Source organism: Macaca nemestrina, chromosome 2, assembly GCF_043159975.1.
Source record: "Macaca nemestrina isolate mMacNem1 chromosome 2, mMacNem.hap1, whole genome shotgun sequence".
NCBI classification, from domain to species: domain Eukaryota; kingdom Metazoa; phylum Chordata; class Mammalia; order Primates; family Cercopithecidae; genus Macaca; species Macaca nemestrina.
In genome coordinates this window covers 124390010-124409876 of record NC_092126.1, presented here as the reverse complement: position 1 = coordinate 124409876, position 19867 = coordinate 124390010, and the positions used below count along the sequence as shown (strand labels likewise).

Genomic DNA, 19867 nt, shown 5'->3' with positions numbered 1-19867 from the left:
TGAATCCACCCCCCTTTCCCCCCAAATCTGTGCCTTTTGCAATTTTGAAGACGTATGTCAGGGCTCACCCCACCTCTGTCTGGCAAGAAGCACATTTATCTGCCTCGAATGCTTTACCATTTTGGTTGATGGCCTCTGATCATTTTCCATCACAGTCTTCTGCCTCTCCTCCATATTCTTTGCTAAATAACGTGTTGGGAATGGTCTCCTTGTCCTCCACATCAAATACTTTAACTGAAACACCATCATAATTACAACTTAATTTCTCTCATTCAGACAGGGGTGATGCATCTCACCCCAAAATAAAAGCCTCCTTAAGCTTACACTCTCACACTTCATAACATGGGTGTTTACAAGGTTCTTTGCTTTTCTTGCTTGTTGTTACTTCTTTTGGATTGGATTCACCCTCATTCTAACTCATTCATCTTGTTAGTCTTAAATTAAGAGTTCCTTAGGGCTGGAGAGAGGGAAACATATATCCTTCTAGGCTGTGGAAAGTACACTACAGAACACTAGAACTCTAAGGGAGTGCCACAGGGATACAACAATGAATGTAGTTTTGTAGTTTCTCTTGAACATACTCTTGGCCCATAACACATGGAAGATGATGTTAAGATAGCATGTGAGTTCTGAATGCTTTCAGCTGCCTGTATCAGAAAATTAAAGTGATAGTGCTGAAATCATAGGGGTATTTATTACTATGAGAAAACAGGAGGTAGAGGATCTCAGGGTTAGTTTGGCAACTCAGTGGTGTCATAAAGGACCCAGTGTCTTTCATATTCAAGCTCTTTCCTCTTTTGGCTATTGCCTCATGGTCATGAGACGGCTTCTACAGCTCTAAGCACAAAGCATTAGTATGACAGCGTCTAAAACAGGAAAGAAGAGGCATATGAAGAAAAGGCTTTCTCCTCTTGCAACTATGACTTTTTACCAAAGGTGAAAATCTTTTATGAGCCCCCCAGTGTATTTCCGCTCATTGGTTAGATCTAGGTCACATGCCTTCTACTGAATACCAATCAATGGCAAAAGAAAATAGCATTGCCGTGATTGGCTTAGACCAGTCATTATTCATTATCCAAGGCTAAGCACACACTTCCCATCAGAATTTGGGTTTTGTTATCAGAGAAGAAGGAGAATACATTTTGTCACATTTGGATTAAGAACAGAAAACCATAACAGTTCTAAATGATGGTATAAGAGGAATACTATAGTAGGAAATTTCAGAGATGAGGAAATGAAAGCAAATGAGATGACTGACTCCCTAGTTCCCTGGCACAGAAGTGATCTTGAGTAATTCCCTGAACCTCCCTAGATATGTAGAGGCACTTAGCCATGTCTGCTCACCACAGATACTTGTGTTTGGCAGGCATTGGTTGTTCCCTTCCTAAGATCCACTTTCTATCCATTCTTTCCTAACAGAAATCTTATTTTGTTTGGAGCAGCAATGCTCAGCTCATATCCAGCTTCCCACACTCTCTTACAGTTAGGAAAGACTGTGTGATCCATTTGTTGCTGGGCAGATGTATGTGGAAGTCACTGGATGGAACTTTCTGGAAAGCTTTTAGAAAGGGACTGACTTGGCTGGCATCCTCTTTCCCCTTTGCCTTTCCCCTCTTCTTGCCTAGGGAGAGTGTGTCAAACTTGGAGATCCAGTAGCCATCTATGACAACAAAAGTGAAACCCTCACTGAAAGACAGCAGAGAAAAAAAAAAAAAAAATAGAAGAAGCCTGGAGCATTCATGACACCATTAGATACCAGTTCAGTGTCAGATTATACCTTCAGACATCTTGTTGCACGAAAAACAAAACAAAACACGCACACATCCATATCCAGAAAAGAAAGCTTTCTATGTTTAAATCACTGTTGGGCTGTTGGTTAGCTAGATTGCAATTAATGCAGCTGAAAACAATCCCAAGTGATCTACTTTCCAAACCTAGAAACACTGAATAAGACAGTGAAGATGCATGTAAGTATTACTAAGTGCCAAAGGAAATATAAGAAGCTTTGTATGAGAAAAGTTAGGGAAAGAGAGGAAGTGAAAAATATAGTTGGTCTGATGTGGCCTTGAAATGTCCTGGTGTTGGAACATTTGAACTTACTCTATCAGTGTTACTACATGCTTGTAGGATATGATACCCAGGTGGCCAGATGATTTGGAGGAATCAAAAATGAGAAGTTTACATTCCAGTCCCACTGGTGAATCTGAGTGTCTACACTTCCTTCAACCTGGGTATTATTTTTTAGGTATTTGGATATTATGCTTACTTTTGTTTGGTGTTTATGGTTTTTCACAGTAAGGTAATCAGAACTCAAATTAAGTTTTACATGAAGACATCTTTGCAGTGTTACTAAGGACACCAAAGGGACAATGTTTAACAGATATTGGGAAAACTCAGGTGTTTTTCTGTATGTGGAACATTTAAATACATTGCAGTTGAATGTTAATGCAAAAAATAAGTCTTTATTGTTGGTGATTACACTGCAAAGAAAGAGTACTTATGTTTCTTTCAGGATTTGCAGGTTTACTAATGGATCATTAGATAAAAGATGAAATGAAGCAGAGATCACAACTGCCATGAAGTCAGCTGGCACTTTATCTTAAAGGCAGAATTGCCCTAAAATACACCACATATCCTCAAATACAAAGGTGAGGTTTGCTTTCCCCTGAATTTATTATCCCTCAGAAGAGATGACCTTGCTTTATATTTGAGTCCTTTCAAGTACTGCTTTACGAAGTCACAATGGGCTGAAGTGGCTTCACCCAAGGTTTGCTTTGGGTGCTCATGAAGGTCTTCTGCTAGGATCCATAAAAGAGGAGCAAGGACATCGAACAGTTAGTCATGATTCCAGGGCCTGGAATGATTCACAATTCCAAGTATCGGATGTTGTTCCAAACAGCGATTTTGAAAATCTATTTAAAAAGCAATACAAGAGACAGATACATCGTAGACATCAAAATATATACCTGTTCAAATAAATATTTTTATTTAGAAGAAAAAGCTGCTAATATTATATAAATAGGTACTTGTGCCTTTAGAGACAACTTTCAGAAACACCATCATATATGATTCAAGGAGTGTCCTGTCTTGAACCAAAGGAAGAAAACTCAGTTGGAGGACTAAAAAGGAGGCTCTTATATGGTGGAGATGCTCACATCAGAGTTTGAAGAAAGCATGTGTTGAGATGCTCACATAAGAATTTGAGTAAAGTGCATGTTTTTAAACATCCAATTAAATTAATGAAATAAAAAGTATAGGTAGATATTTAGCTACATTTTTCGTATCCCTACATGTTTATATGTATAAGCTGGCCATTCTGCCTTTTGAAATTTAATATTTTTATTGAAAAAATGGAATATTTCTTTTTTGAAAAAATTTGATTTTTAGGGCATAGGGTCTCACTATGCTGCTCAGGCTTATCTCAAACTCCTGGCCTCAAGCAGCATTCCTGCTTTGGCCTCCAAAACTACTGAGATTACAGTGGAATATTTCTTTATTTCAAGACTGCCTTATATTTGGCATTACTAACTACTCTTTTTGGTTTAGTCTCATTATATCCTTTCTTGATACATTAAATTTTAATATAATAAACAAAGTTTTAAGTGCCTAAAAGAGTTCTAGAATGAGTGATGGAATGACATACGGCAGCTCATGAAAAAAATATTACATACTTCATAAAGCGTCATGCAGTTAGATTAACCTGATGAAGAAAATTGTTCATCTTTGGGTTTAGGTTTGGGTTTAATACTTGTATTTGGTTTTGATTTGGGTTTAATGCTTGTATTAGTCAGGATTCTCCAGAGAAACAGAATCAGTAGGATGTGTGTATCCATATGTATAGAAAGAGAATTTATTATGAGAAGTTGGCTCGTGTGACTATGGAGGCTGACAAGTCCCCAGATCTGGCATTGGCAAGCTAGAGACCCAGGAGACCCATTGGTGTAGTTTCTGTCCAATGGTCAACAGGCTTGGGTCCCGGGAAGAGCCAGTGTTTCAGTTAGAGTCCAAAGGCAGGACACAACCAGTGTCCCAGCTGATGACTATCAGGTAAGAGGAGTTTGCTTTGTCTTGCATGAGGGTCAGCATTTTTTTGTCTTAATCAGACCTTCCACTGATTGGATGAAGTCCACCCACATTAGGGAGGGCAATCTGCTTTACTACATCTATTGATTTAAATATTAAAAATGTGTGCAAAGCACCCTTACAGCCACACTCAGAATAAAGTTTGACCAAATATCTGGGCACCCCATGGCCCAGTCAAGTTGTTGATACATAAAATTAATCATCACTACACTTACAGAAATGTGTACTTTGCTTTTTTCCTTTTCTTGGGATTTATATCAAGGCCACTTCCAAAAAATATGTATAAAATATTTTAAGTTTAACTATACCATAGAAAGACTCAGTATTGGCTTGTTTGCTTGTTTCATTTTGTTTTTTAAAATTCAACTTCTAAGGTGATTCTTGAGGGAACTTTCCTGAATATAATAATCTGTCTATATTGTTGATAGACTGCTTTAATGAGGTCTATGTGAAATGATACAGTTCTGTAGGACTGGCATCTTTTGTTTATTGAGAAAGACGTTATGACATAAATGAGTGATCTTAAATATAATTGAGTTGCATCTTGTGTACATTGAACTTTTGCCAATTTAATCACACAGAATTGGCCAAAAAAGTGAGAGTGGGAAGTACTGATTTAAATAATATAGGCCATTCTGTTAGACAGTCCCTTCAATGAATATATGCCTCTTAGTAAATGTGAGATGGAAGCTGGGAGTCATTCTCATTTTCCTGAACCTCTTAGTGTGTGCATCTTAGTGCTGAGTGTGATTCCAGTGTTGACATATTCTGTTATACATGAAAAAATATATGCCTAGTAAATTCACACCAATGACTTCATCTAATCCTTGATCAAAGAAGGATCTGTTCTAATGCTAGAGGAAAGCCTCTACCGGACCTCCTGAGAAGCTGTACCATATTTTATTCTGTGGGGGAATTAAATAGATTTTCAAGAGACTTTCTAAGCTCTGACTTAAAAACTATCTTCAATTTAAGATGCCACTCAGCTATCTTTGGTCTGGGTTTGTGGCTTTCTTCACAGTAAATGTTAACTGCCAATGTTTTCAAGAGCATTATAATTTTAGGTTTGCTCTTTTAAAAGAGTAGTTCTCCTCCCTCCTCCTGGAGATGATCTGGAATGCAAACATGAGCTTTCCTTTGTGTATGTGTGTATATGGGAATGAGTGTAAAGGGTTTCTTTGAAACCATCCCTGTGGGTAAGAAAGGCATCTAGCCACTCTCTTGCAGGTATGTGGGGGCATTCACTTAGCTGTGCGCCTTATACCAGGGTTTACTGAAAAATACCAATAAGGTATACTGAATAAGATCCTATTCAAAATAATGAGTAGGTTATATAAATTCTGCTTAGAGAAAATAAGTTTATAAGATAAAGACACCTTGTCTGAAAGTGTGAAAGCCTATACACCAGTATAGCAGCTGGTGTTCTGGGTCAGCTGAGAAGAAGAGCTTTCTAAAGGAATTCATTGGACCTGGTTGGGCATAGGACTTGGCAGATGTGCATCTACTTTGGACAGGCATCTGGCTCTGGATAAACAAGTGGTGAGCACCAGTACCTTTTTGTCTTCATGGTGTTTTGATAAGTGTGTTTGGAAAGGAGGTAGGGATGGGCTACAAGCAAATATAGAAGAAAGTAATGGGATGCAATGAGAGTTATTAACAAAATAAAAGATAAATGTAATGGAGTGAGTTGGTAGGAATAAGGAAGCTGCTTTAGATTGGATGGTCAGGGGAGGCCTCTCTGAAGAGATAACATTAAAGCTGAGACCTTAGTGATTTAAAGATGCAGAGCATAAGAGAGAGAGAAGAGAGAAAGAGAGAAGTGCAGGCATAAAGACCCTAACATGGAAATGGGAACAAAGTACCACTCACTTTCTTATTAGTTGCACCCGTGCCCAATACCTTCCAGTGTAGAACACTGATAAAGGTAGGTACTTTAGATTGGATGGTCAGGGAAGGCCTCTCTGAAGAGATAACATTAGAGCTGGCAGGGGTCTTAAATGGGACTTTCTAAATGCCCCCTCAAACAAATAGCATGCTTAAGAATTCTGAATGGGGGCCTGTGAGGCGATGGGGAAGAATGAAAGTAATGGGATAAAAACAAGAATCCCTGACATTGCCTTGGCTCGTGGATGCTATTACCTCAAGCTGGAAAGAAGGCAGGAGAGAGGGAAGGAAATAGCCTGACCTGAGGGATCAGAGTTTTTTCAGTTTAGAAGAGAAGAAGTAGAAGTAGGGGAAGGAACCTTTATTGTATAGTGACCCTGCCACTTAGTAAATAAGACTGAATATGCTTGAATTTGGCCAATTGCATTAGGAATTGCTCCTTGGAGAGACATGGGATATAGGGAGAGAGAGAGAAAGCATGGCAAGCTTATTTTCTACCTATTTTCATACCTATTTTAAGGGTGAAGACTCCAAACACATAGATAAGAAATTTGCCCAACAGGTAAATGGCAGAAATGGCATTTAGAAGCAGGTCCATTTGATACCAAAGTAAATCAGACTGCTCTTTTTAGAGATCAGAATCAATCAATTTTTCATTCTCATGCTCTGAAAGAATTTACTTATCTTCCAAAGTAAAAACCTTACTCCATTGAATTAGACCTAATTATTTTCATGGTTTTACTTAGATATTTGGCTTTATTTTTGAAATCATAACATACATATATATATATATATATATATATATATATATATATATATATACACACACACATATATATATTTCATTTTTGTATTAATAAAAGTCCTTTAAGGAAACGACAATTTTATTCTCTTTGTGTTGCGAGGTAGATGTCCCATTGTTCAGTCTGTTCCTATGGAAAGAATTGACAACAATCCTAAATGGTATAATCACACATCTACATTGGTACATGGAAGGGCCAAAAGCCAAATAGTATTCCTTGTCAAGTTTCTTTGATTTCATTCTCATTCTCTGTCTCTCCCTCTCTCCCTTCTCTTCCCCTTCTTCCCAGTCTCTTACCAAATATCTACTTCTTGTTCTTCTCTTATATAAAAGATTAACATGTGAAAATCTGGTTATAATTACATGGTTTTCCCTTTCAGTAGACGGTTTTGCAACTAATAATAAAAATATTCAGTCTCCACAGGCAACTATAGTAAATATATTTTAAAAGGAATGTATTTTCTGAGAATAGAGGCTCTTAATGTTATATCCAAATTCATAACTGATTACCTATTCCTTTGGTTTCAAAGCTATGTTTGTCACTAGTTTTCAATTTCAAAGTGTTTAGTAACTTCTCAAGTATGTAGACATGGAACTGGATGGTATTTGGGAGTAACATCTACTTAAGGTCAGCTTGGTGACCTTTCTTGAAAAAAAAATTCATTATATACAAAATTTTAACTCATAACAATAAAAAATAGCTACCAATTTGAATGCTTACCACTTGCTAGACATTGTATGTATTTTACAAAGATTATCTCATTTCATCTTTATAACAATATGGTGAGGTAAGTATCTATAGTCTCATTTTTCAGACAAGGAAATCAAAGCTCAGGAAGGTTAAATGACTTACTCTAGGTTGTATTCAAATTAAGTGCCAGAGGCTGCATTTGAACCCATGTCTGTCTGACTCCAAAGCCTGGACCTCCAATTTTCTGAAAACACTGAGTTGAAATCTTCAGGGGTTTAAGGGTGGCCATCTTTGAAGTGTTTGGCATGGGTTGAAAGAATGTGCTGTAACTCTAGTCATCATCTTGCAAAGTGATAAAAGTTATAGCTGAGATCTGAGACCTGGAGCCCTGGCATTCCAAAAGTCGAAAAATCTCCTTTTAGTTAAAATTGCAAAAAAAATTATCTTAGAAAGTACAGTTTGATAGTAAAGTTCTCAAGAGTTTCTAAATGAAAACCCCTGTAAATGTAGAGGAACTGTGCTTAAGGCCCAGGAGGGCATAGAAATGAAAGGTAGAAATAAAAGAGATTCAACTTAAAGGGAAGAAAAGAAAGCTGAACCATCTTATGAAAAATAATTGGAAGCGGATTTCAATAAAGGAAGAGGGATGGAAAATAGACTAATGCCAAAGGGGAACTGGAGACAATGATGTCTGGATTCGATCATTTGGGAGCTACCTAGAGGCCACAGCCATTGGTACTCCATAAATTTGTGATGGTGTGCAGCAATAAGTAGGAAGTGAAAACTAGGGGAAAGAGGAAAAGAAAGTGGCTCAGTTGCATTACACCATAAATCCAGGAGTAAAATGTTCTCTCTACATATGTCAAAGATAAAATTGTGCCTCGAGTTCTGTATTTCATTTGGCATATTTTATTCCCATAAAGGAATACCCTGGAGGGAATTCATGTGGGGACCAAAAAAAATGAGTGTATCACAGAAATGTCGACTAATAGGAAAATTCGTTTGACTTTCCTTCTTCCAGTGGTTCTACCATAGGCAGAAATTTCAAGGTAAAGAAGAAGAAAAAAAGAAAGGGAGGAAGGAAAGGAGAAGGGATGGAAAAGAATTCCAGTTTCTGAATTTTTGTGGCATCCTACTGTAAGTGTCAGTAAAAGGGGCTTGTGGATGTATTTTCCAAGATAAGAATGAATGGATAACATGAGTTTATGTGCTTTCCTGGTAGAGTTGATAGGGATGCTTTTTTTTTTTTTTGGAAAAGAAAGGCCTTTCCTCATTTGATAGCCCTGTGATTTGAACCTGATGTGCTGTTAAGGCTTTGGAAAGGGTAGTCCCAATCAGGGGTCCAATCTTCTAAAATGTGATCCAAGCATAAGAAGTGCTTCTGTATGCAGTGGATTCACCATATGCCCACTTAGGACCGAGCACCAGGTGTAGATCTTCACCATGCCTAAAATGTGCAAGCAAGAGCTGTTCAGAGGTACCCTAACTGGAAATGTCAGCTTGGAAAGAAAAGGTGCAGCTTGTCATATTCTTCTCTACAGGATTTTAAAGAGCAGTGTGTTTGTGGGTCTGATGAAACAAGAGTTAGATTAAAATGTAGCACACTATTGAGTATCTGCTCTGGACTAGACCCTGTGGATGATGCTTTTGCCTATTAAATAAGATTATCGTCCGGGCTCCTTGGCTCACGCCTTTAATCCTAGCACTTTGGGAGGCTGAGGTGGGTGGATCCCCTGAGGTCAGGAGTTTGAGACCAGCCTGGTCAAAATGGTGAAACCTCGTTTCTACTAAAAATACAAAAATTAGCTGGGCCTTGTGGTGCGTACCTGTAATCTCAGCTACTCGGGAGGCTGAGGCAGGAGAATTGCTTGAACCTGGGAGGCAGAGGTTGCAGTGAGCTGAGATCATGCCACTGCACTCCAGGCTGGGTGACAGAGCAAGATTCCATCTCAAAAAAAAAAAAAAAAAAAAGATTATCTTATTTAATCTTAACAATGACAAATACATCCATTAATGCATATGTTAAAGTTATGAAATGTGAATATTAAAACAGTGGAATAAGCCCTGTTGGAGGGTTTACAGCTTTACACTTCATCAGCTACCTGATAAAAACTCAGAGATGGAGATTTGCTAGTTTCTTAAAGAAGAGGTTGTTTGAATACCCAAATATCTGTAGGTGGACTTTTCTTTGTTTCCTTCTTTATTCTAACTCAGCTGTTTTTCTCAAATATTCACTGTCAGTCTTGAATACACAAAGCAATGTAGCTTGCACCCCACAGGTAATTAAAGTGATCTTCAATGGTAAGTTTGACTATATGCAACATTTGCCTTAGGCTCCAGCTTTAGAACTCAAATTCTCTCCCTTAGGATATGACTTTGCTATATTTGTGTATAGGTTATTTAGATCCCTGGAAATGTCTTGAAGTTTTTGTTTGCAACATACATAAATGTGTTTCTAACTCCTCTGTTCTCTCTTATTCTTTCACACTTGCTCTTGCCTTGTGGTACATCTTTTTTAGAGACATGCATCATTTACAAATATATAACACATTAGGCAGAAGGGTGATAACCTTTCAATTTAGCGTCAGGTTTTAAAATTTTATGTATTCCCTTAAGAATAGGGCATGCCATATTATGTCATGTTACTCTCTAACAATGTAGCTCAACTGGAAAAGACATGCAGAGCCCTCAGATTCCAGTTGAGGTTACGTCCACATTTTTCTGGGCAATCTATCTGTATAGAAAAGTAATAAAGCCATAAGTGCTTATGACTTTCTTAATAATCTTATGCAAGAGGCTTATCATACAAGTTACAGTTCTTTTACATTTCTCTTATACCTTTGTTTAGGTATGTTGCCAATGGTTTAAAACTGCATTACTATGTATCAGCCATTACCTTTTAGTGCATCTTTTATGTATTTGACACTGACAGACATTTTCACTGCAATATTTTCATATAAATGTATTAATTACTCAAGTAGTCTTTGAGGTTGTCCCAGACATCGACCTGTGAGTTAATGGTGAAATTTCATTTACAGCAGGCTGAGAGCTCTTGAAAATTTATGGGATGATCAAGTTTGTTTCTGGTGTGAGTGTGTTTATGACATGTAAAGGTAACTGAAGTCTACATATAAAAGAATCAGCATCAGAACTGGAGGATATTTGTATAACCTAAATAAATCCTGGGGCCCCCTGTGGTTCAATCTTAAGATAGCCTCACAAGTGAAATAATTAAAAAAAATTCTAAATTTTACTTTTACCTCTCCAAGAATTTTGAAAATTATTTTATGCATTACACATAGCAACTGTCCTTAAAATTGCCTGTTATCTTTCTTCTTCCTGGTGATCTTTCTCTCTGCAATCTGCCCAGAAGCCAGGCACTCTCTCTTTCTCTCTCTTAATCGTTTACCCTTAAATAGCTATGGTAGTTCTATTAAGTCTACAGCCTTAATTTTTTTTTTTTTTTGTTTACGCCTACCTTTCTTAAAAAAATCTTTTTTTTTTTTTTTTTTGAAAGTGGATGAAGGGAAAAGCCTAAAAAAATAAATTTGTGGGGAAATGGAAAGCTTGGAACACTAACATTTTAACAAAATTTGCCCTTAATTTATTTAAATGTTGATTAAATACAATTCTTATTAAATTCATAGTTAGAACCAAGCTTGGAGTAAAGAATTATGAATTCCTTTGAAAATAAACTTCATATTCAGAATGAATTTAATAAATAGAAGTAGTAGAAGCCAAAAATGATGGGATTTATTAATTTAGAACAAATCTAAGCAGAAAAAATCCAGCAGATCACACGATTGTAACATAGCTAGTGAACAAATATGCACCCTCAGGGAAAATGATCAGGGGGTCATAGGGGACGACGAATAATAAGGCAGCTATGTAGCACTAATGAAGAGCAAGCTGAATTGAGACATAAATCAAGAAAATGAAAAACATTTTCTTTATTTCATATTAAACCTGTACAGACATTTCTAGTTCTTGTACTGATTTTAAAAGGATTCAGAAAAATTTCAACTAAGTTTGGAAGATAGTCACAAATATGATTAATTATATATGAAAGGAAAAAGCCAAAGTGTGATTTTTATGAGAAGAAAACCATTAGCTATCTTTGCATTTTCACTTGTGGCATTAAGAAAGAATTGATTTATATAATACTGAAGCATATTTGGTTAGTCAATGGGGAAAATTATCACATGACATTAAATGACAGAAAAGTTTTTTTAAAAATAGAAAATGTGTTGAATCACATTTTGGGGAAGTCTTAGGAAACAGGTTTTATCATTGGGCCTTTACAACTGTGGAGGCAGGAAAAAGAATGTTGTGGATTTATGTGTGTCGGGTTTTTTCCTGCCCTAGAGTCAATGATTTTATGAAATACCTAAGAAAATCTATTCCCCAGGATTGCATAAAATGCCTTCATTCCTCTTTGTTGATATACATGATTTATTTCTTATTTCTGGGACTTACTACTTCTGCTTTTCATCAAAATTTTAATCAGTTACCTAATCAATAAACTTTTCTCCTGTTTGTCTCATTTAACTTTTGGCCAAATCAGAATGGGTGAATAAGATTCTACTAAACACTATAGTATGCCTTTGTATTATTTGCAAGGTATTTGCTAAGCTCTGTATTTCATTGGAGAGAGTTAACGTTTTCCAACAAAATTATATTAAATCATAAGTGCTCTTGCCCTATTTTGAAATCAGTGGCATGTCTTTAAGATATATATCCAAGCTCTATTTTTCACTGCTATTTCTCCCTCTTGATGACCAGAAATACATACATGCATACTTGCCTTAACCCTAGTGTTTCAGGATTGAGGTAGCCTATAAATTAACTTGATTTCTTAGAAATATGCAACAATCATGTACTCTACCCAGAGCTCTCCTATAGTTAGTTACCTGCCTTGGACAAGAAGAGAAGGATGAACACTGTGTCATTCTCTCTTGCTCATCAGGGTGTGCTTGTGTCTTTCATTCACACAGAGAAAAAGAAATTCATGAAAGGTTTTCCTTCATTTCATTTCAAACAAGTATAGGATTTTTACTATGCTTGTAAGAAATTATATACAGTCCACTTGGGGAAGCAGCCTGTGCTACCAATAGGTAGGTTTTCTAGTTATAAAGGTGTCCCTGCTGTTAGCCTTTTAAATTTCACTTTGGGAGCAAATGCTCAAAAGGTTCAAAATCCAGCACCAGAACACATAGACTGAAGGAACGTTCTGGTTGCTTTAGAGGGCAAAGTATTTCTAAGACGTGCAAGGCTCTTTTGGTTGGGATCATAGATATGATAATTTTGTCTCTAGGTGGCAATTATAACTATTTAGAGTGGTGGAAGTCTCTCTCTGGCTGTGTTTTTATTTAGCATTTTTCTACAAGATAGATTTGTGTCTTGATGTTGTTGGAATGTAATAAGGTGCTTATTTCACTTCTCTTTTATGAGGAAAAAACCTGTCTTATAAGACGTTCCATCCTCTGGAACCACCTGAATGCCTCAGTCAGCTTCATTTCAGCCCCAAAGTCAGAAGGAATTCTCTCTGGTTCCCCTTTTTAGCTTGTGGTTCCCAGTCCTAACTCACCTTCACATTGCCTGGGGAGTTTTTAGACTCCATTCCTATGTGAATTATAAACCGTATTCCTTTCTTCCTGACTTTCTGCAGACAGACCTGATGCACAGCCTGCTGTGGAATGCCTCACCACAGGGCACTCAAATGCAAATAAATCTTTGGTATATCTATGATAAATTATATCTACCTGATATATCAGAAAGATGCCTGGTAGATTTGACCAGTCTGGAGAGGGGTACTTCTATAGAGAACCATGTCTTCCCAGCTGGGATGGACAGCAGAGTAATACGGGTGCTCCTCTGCTCCTAAACCACAGACCTATGTGTAATATCTTTTGGATAGCTTAAGCTAATGATTTCTCCTTTAGATATCTTGCCCACATTAACTTGAATGGTCACACCTTCATCTTATGTGGACTTTCATTTTTTAAAGCCCTATCTCCTTTGCCTAGCAAGGAAATATATATATATATAAACTCATTTAATTTCTCTAGGTTCTTTAATAGGCTTAAGTAACTTTCTTATCTGCTATTTGAATATCAAAAATGTTTTAAATACAAAAAATACCACATATACCTTGAGAAGAAGCCTATGGGTCCTTGGCTGCCTAGTTGATAAAATATCTCAGGTTATGAAAAGTGTTAGCAATGTGTGAATGAAAGAGCATGTGTTAGGGTGTCATTTGGGCTAAGCTAGAAAAGAAGTCACACTCTGAGTTCTTTTTTTTTTTCTGGTGGGAGATCAATACTGTCTAGACATGGTCTCATTAGGACTTTACATTGACTAAGGCAGACTCGGACAACAGTGGGACTGTTGGTGAGATATTTGTGTTGCTCATTATTACAGAGAACTCCAGATTCACTGGTGTCAATTCTGTGCATTCCAGCATCCTTTTACTCAACTGTAGGGTTATCTGTGAGGGCAGGATATGCCCACCCATGACTTTGTCAAGATTCTGAAGCCTAGAAGTTTTGGGAACTACTCTCTAGGATGTCCTAACATGCTTGATGACAGTTCTATAGGCCCTCGGCGCGTCCTTGGAGCACTGGAATTCCCTATGGTCTTCAAAACATAAAAACAGAGATAGTAGCTCAACTCACATCTAAAGGCCTCAGCCCATCCCTGAGAGCCAGAAACTTTTCTGACATACAGCCTGCCCATTAATTTCTGCAAATAACATCTTCATGTGTGGAAATGTTACAGTCATTTTTTTTTTAATATTTAGTAGCCTTCTCAGTTCTAAGATATTTTTGTCCATTTGAATATATTTTTTTAAATTGAGGAACTTTATGATTCCTTACCTAGGACCAAAACTTAAAAGCCCTGCATCCTTTCTGTTAGGCATTCAGACTGCTAGATAGGCTGCTCTGCATGGAATCTTAAATCCTTCATTTGCGGTTACTTGTTGGCATTCTGCAAGGAACTGAAGCAATGTCTGAGCCACTAGAGGCCAGAGGTGGCCCAGCCCGACCAGGTTTCTGACAGTGAAATAAATATCTGTTATTTGTCCAGTGTCTTCACTTTCCAACTTTGAGCAAGATGAGCATAGACATTGAGAAATAATGCTGATTATAAAAGGATTGCTCATGATAAAAGATCTCTTTCTGGGAATTTAAGTGTTCTGGTAGATTAGCATTATTGATTATTTATTCTCTTTCCACATAGTCTACAGATGATTTTAGAATCCCGAAACTATCATTCTCCCTTGTCTAGTGTAATTACCAGAACAGGGAATAATCTAATTAAAAGACAACAAGGATGCGTTCTAATTGTTCTAATAAATTATGTTAACACACAGTGCATGCCATTATTTTCAACAGGAATTTATTTAACAGATTGACAGCTTGTCCTTTACTGCCACAATCTTAAATTTCATTTCTTCTAAACAAGACAACTTACAATAGGGTAGTTAAATATTCAGAAATCTTTTGGATTGGTAAGAGAATCTAAAGATGCATGTGGTACATACAGATGAAGAATTGGATTTTGGGTTCTCCAGATAAAATAATGACCCAAAACAGAAGAGGGCAAAATAAAGAGGAAGAGAGTCTAAAGTAAAAATCAAAAACAGACTGTTGTAATGAGGTAATAAACTTTTCATTTGCTTTTCTATTATCAAGCAAAATGTACATGATAAGATGATACTAACTCATATAATTGCATTTGCTTAATTTTGGACATTTTACACAAATCTGTTAGATACCACATTGCACACTGCATATATGAGATGGTGCCTTCAATAAAGTCATGTCATGATATGGGCAAAACATTCATTCATTACTGATAGGCCATATGTTTTTAACAGAAAACATCAGTCTCCTTGCTTATTTGAGCATAATTTGTCACATAATTATATGAGAAAACCCTCAAGGCAATACAGAAAAAGATGTCAAGAAGAATGTGGAGAGAAAATAAAATCTATGTAGAGAATGAAGGAAAGTGTACAATCAATTCTAAATAAACACAGACATTATTTACCTATTTCAGACAGGCAGATTCCCAGGTTGGCTTGTGTTATTGTCCTTGATATAACAACCTTTGACATGTAATTAACAAGTTTACAGGTAGGTAGGGATCTTTCTCACAAGGAAAATTGGGGACTTTGTGGGAATAACTTTCCGCCTCTGCAGAATTGATTCATTCACATGTCAAGTTCATCACAGAATATGGGGCTGGCAAACATGCGGACTGTAGTTCATATTCCTAAGGCCCACTTATTTTAGAACAGCAGTCATAGAGAGAAAACAGAAAACAAAAGATACATCATGAAAGACATGAAAATTAGAAGAAAAATCATCTTTAGTAGCAAAGGAATGCCTCCCAATTTCCTCCCTATCTGCATATATCCTGGCCTATCTGGGTGAGGATTTTTGGCTCCTTCCTCACAGTCTATTATATTCTAGTTCACACCTTCATTTCTGATGGGCAACGTTCATGCTTATTTTTCTGTTTTTAAAAATGTGTCATTTTTTTCAAGGCCTTTAGGCTCTGAAGATATCTTTCCTCAAAAGAGAACTGAGTGCTAGAGAGCTCCTCACGGAGCTGAAGGACCCTCATCACCGGGTCTAAACAAGATCAAGTCCCCTCTAAGAGGCAGCATGAAGGTGGCATGCATTTTTTTTTTTAAATAGTTGGACTGTAAAGGAAATAAAGAGGTAGTTAAATAAGCCCTTATGTTATCACATAGACACTTTTTATTCTTCTGTTTATTTTTTCTGTGTTTTTCTGAAATTACTTTTCACCAGAAGTGCGATAGCAGTTATGTAAATGCAGAAATCCATCCATTCCATTTCATTTCTAGAACCAACTCTAGATGCTTCTAACGGGGTGGGGTGGTCTATGTGGCTGGGCAGAGGGTCAGCATAATAAATGGGAGAGGGAGAGGGATGACAAATGAGCAACAATCCCTGGAGGTCTTTGGGGACTGGGCATTTCTGGGGCATAGAATGTGAACTTGACATACTGTACATAAATCTGATATATTTTTTTTTTTCTCAGCCACTGGCACGGGAAAATTTTCATTTAGGAAATAATGCAAAATGTACATTAAGAAATGTTAATGTTTTGACAGACAGTGACAAATGCCAGGGAATCGGAAGCGACAGGAAAGCTGAAGCACTTCACTGAATGTGCTGCCATCTAGCCATTATCTCATTGCATGATGCTTCACTCCCCGGTCAGAGAGACACTGAAGTCATTCGGCAGGCAGGATGGAGTGTGTGTAAAATGGAGTGTAGAAGGCAGGGAATTGGCTGAGTCTTTTACTTTTATTGGCCATTAACGCATCCTACCAGTCTATAAACTAAATTTTGATGCATATTAGACTAAAGATAATGTTAATAATTCATGGAAAAGCTACCTTAAAAAGAGTGTTATAGTAGCAATCATTGCTTTAAATATTACACTCCCATTTTCCTCTGTTCGGTAGCTCCTTGTGGTACACAGGATAAAGTTTACTCCTCAATAGAGGATAAGGCCCTCTAGCCCAGCATCCATCCCTTACTTGTCTTTTCTATTGCATCTCTTGCTTGGTCCAATGGATGTTCTATACCTCAGCCAGGCATTCAGTCTCACAGATTCTCAAATGTACCATCTTTTCTGCTTTTTTCAGGGCTTTCGTGCAGGGTTCCCCTTCTACCTGGGAACTCCTTTTACTACCTAACTTTCAGAACCTGGTTCACACATCTCTGAGAAGTTTCCACTGATTCTCTCAAGCAGTGCTGATTCTCTCTGTGTGTCAGCATCATGACAAGTACATACCTGCATTTTTGCACTTACCACACATTATTGTAATTATTTTTCACATGTTTATTTTTTCTGCCAGAATCAGAGTTTCTTGTAGCCTGGAATTCAATAGGATCCAGTTTATTGTATGTATTTTTAGCTCTTCCTACATGTATTATTTTTGAGTTTCTGTTGAGACTCAGGAACTTAAAGCTTTCAAAGACCTGAATGCAAATAACAATCAACAGTCAAGCCAGTATCCTATAGCCCGTGAAAATATCCCCAGGAATAAAGGGGAAGGCAAAATATTCTCAGATGAAGGAAAACTAAGAGAATTTGTTGTCAGCAAACCTGCCCTAAAGGAATGGCTAAAGAAATTTATCTATCAAGGTTGCAGTAAGTAAGGTGTAATTGCCTCACTGCACTCTCCAGCCTGGATGACACAGTGAGACTCTGTCTCGAGAGAAAAGGAAAGAAAGAAAGTTATCTAATTGCAAAGAAAGCAATTAAAAATGGATCTCTTCAACATCAGGAAGGAAGAAAAAAAACATAGCAAAAACATTAATACTCTTGAGAGCTCTAAATTATGTTTGAAGGTTGGAGCAAAAATTGCAACATTCTGATGTGGATGTAAATGCATGTAGAGGAAGTATTTAAGATAATTATAAATGGGGAAGATAAAGGGATGCAAAGTGGGGAGATAGGGTTTCTATATGTTACTCAAACTGGTAAAATGATGACACCAGTAAGCTGTTTAGTTATAAATATATAATGTAATACCTAGAGAAACTACTAAAAAATTATATACAGAAATGCACTGAAAGACACTTTAGATAAATCAAAACAGAATTCCAAAAGGTGTTCAAATAGCTTATAAAAAGTCTGGGAAAAGAAATAGAAAAACACAAAGAGAACAAACAGGAAACAAAAAATAAAATGGCAGAGTAAATTCTAAAATATCAATAATTACATTAAAGTTAAACGGTCTAAATATACCGCTTATAATACAGAGAATACATTAGCAGAATTATTTTAAAAACATGACCCAACTATATACTGTCTATGAGAAGCTCACTTTCAATATAACAATAGAGGAAAGGAAAATGATGGGAAAAGATATATCATGCAGTCTTTAATCAAAGGAAAACAAGAGTAGCTGGTTCTTTGAAAAGGTTAATAAAGCTGACAATCTAGCAAGACTGACAATGAAAAGAGAAAAGACACAAATTACCAATATTGTAACTAGGCAGCTTAACTTCCAAATGGATTTTAAAACATTTTTTTCTCTTCTCTTGGTTTTCAAGATACAACCTTGAAAAACTGCAGAAGCCTTTTCCTCAGCCTAAAAATAGACTCCACATCTCTCCTATTTTCACCATATATACTCCTTTCACATTTGTCTAACTATATACTAGTATCTAATTATTGTGCCTTCTTAGAAGTTCCAGGGGCTAATCTTGAGACAGGCAAACTAAGCTTGGAGACCTAGCTGCAAAATTCCAGAGATTACTTCAAGGTGGCTAGTTAGAAACCTGGCCACTGCTGCTCAGGAACTTAAAGCATTCGAAGTCCTGAACGAAATAATAATCAACAATCAAACCAATATCCTACAGCCAGTGAAAATATCCTCAAGAATAAAGAAGTCAAGATATTCCCAGATGTCTTGACTCACCATCGAGGTAAACTGAGACCCAAGATAGCCACCAGAACAAGACCCACAGATATTATACTTAGTACAATTCTTGCATGCCTTCCTTATCAAGTTTTCCCTTTTTAAACCCCTGCCTTCCCCCAAAATCAAAGTGATTGGTTTGGGTGGGAATCCGACCATTTCCCCTTTACTAGTTTTGATTAGTAAAGTGACTTTCTTTCTACTTAACAAGACCTCACTCTTGTTAACTGGACTCTGTAAACAGTGGGCATCTGGACCTGCATTTGCTTACAATATCAGGAATGAAAGAGGAGATATCACTACAGACCCTGTAGACATCAAAAGAATAATAAAGAAATGCCATGAACAACTCTACACACATAAATTTGACAACTTAGATGAAATGGGCCACTTCCTCAAAAACACAAATTCCTACCATTCACCTATCATGAAATAGATAATATTCAACAGCCCATAACTATTAAAAATGGAATTAATCATTTACAAAAATCCCTGAAAATATTTAGGCCCAGATGGCTTCACTGGAGAATTTTACAAAACATTTAAAGAATTCATAGGAGTTTTATACAATCTCTTCCAGAAAATATGAGAGAACAATTTGCAATTCATTTTAGGAAGCTGGTGTTACCCAGATATGAAAAAAAAAAAAACAGTACAAAAAAGAAAAGTATATACCAATAACCATCAAAAATAGAGACACAATAATCCTTAACAAAATATTAACAAATAGAATTCAGGCTAAAAGAATTATGTACCACGACAAAATGGAGTCTATTCCAGCAATGCAAGGCTGATTCCACCACTTCTATTCAACATAGTGCAAGAAGTTCTAATTCGTGTAGTAAGGGAAGAAAGGGAAATACAAGGCATCCAGATGGAAAGAAAGAAAACTGTTAATATTTGCTGATGACATGATTTTCTACACAGAAAACCCTAA

The 19867-nt window shown here is 36.8% G+C and overlaps 1 protein-coding gene across 31 annotated transcripts in view; it reads left to right on the top strand.

The window, feature by feature from the left end:
* LOC105483059 (fragile histidine triad diadenosine triphosphatase) overlaps window positions 1-19867 on the top strand; it is a 1492666-nt gene that overhangs the window by 370101 nt on the left and 1102698 nt on the right. The window lies entirely within an intron of this gene.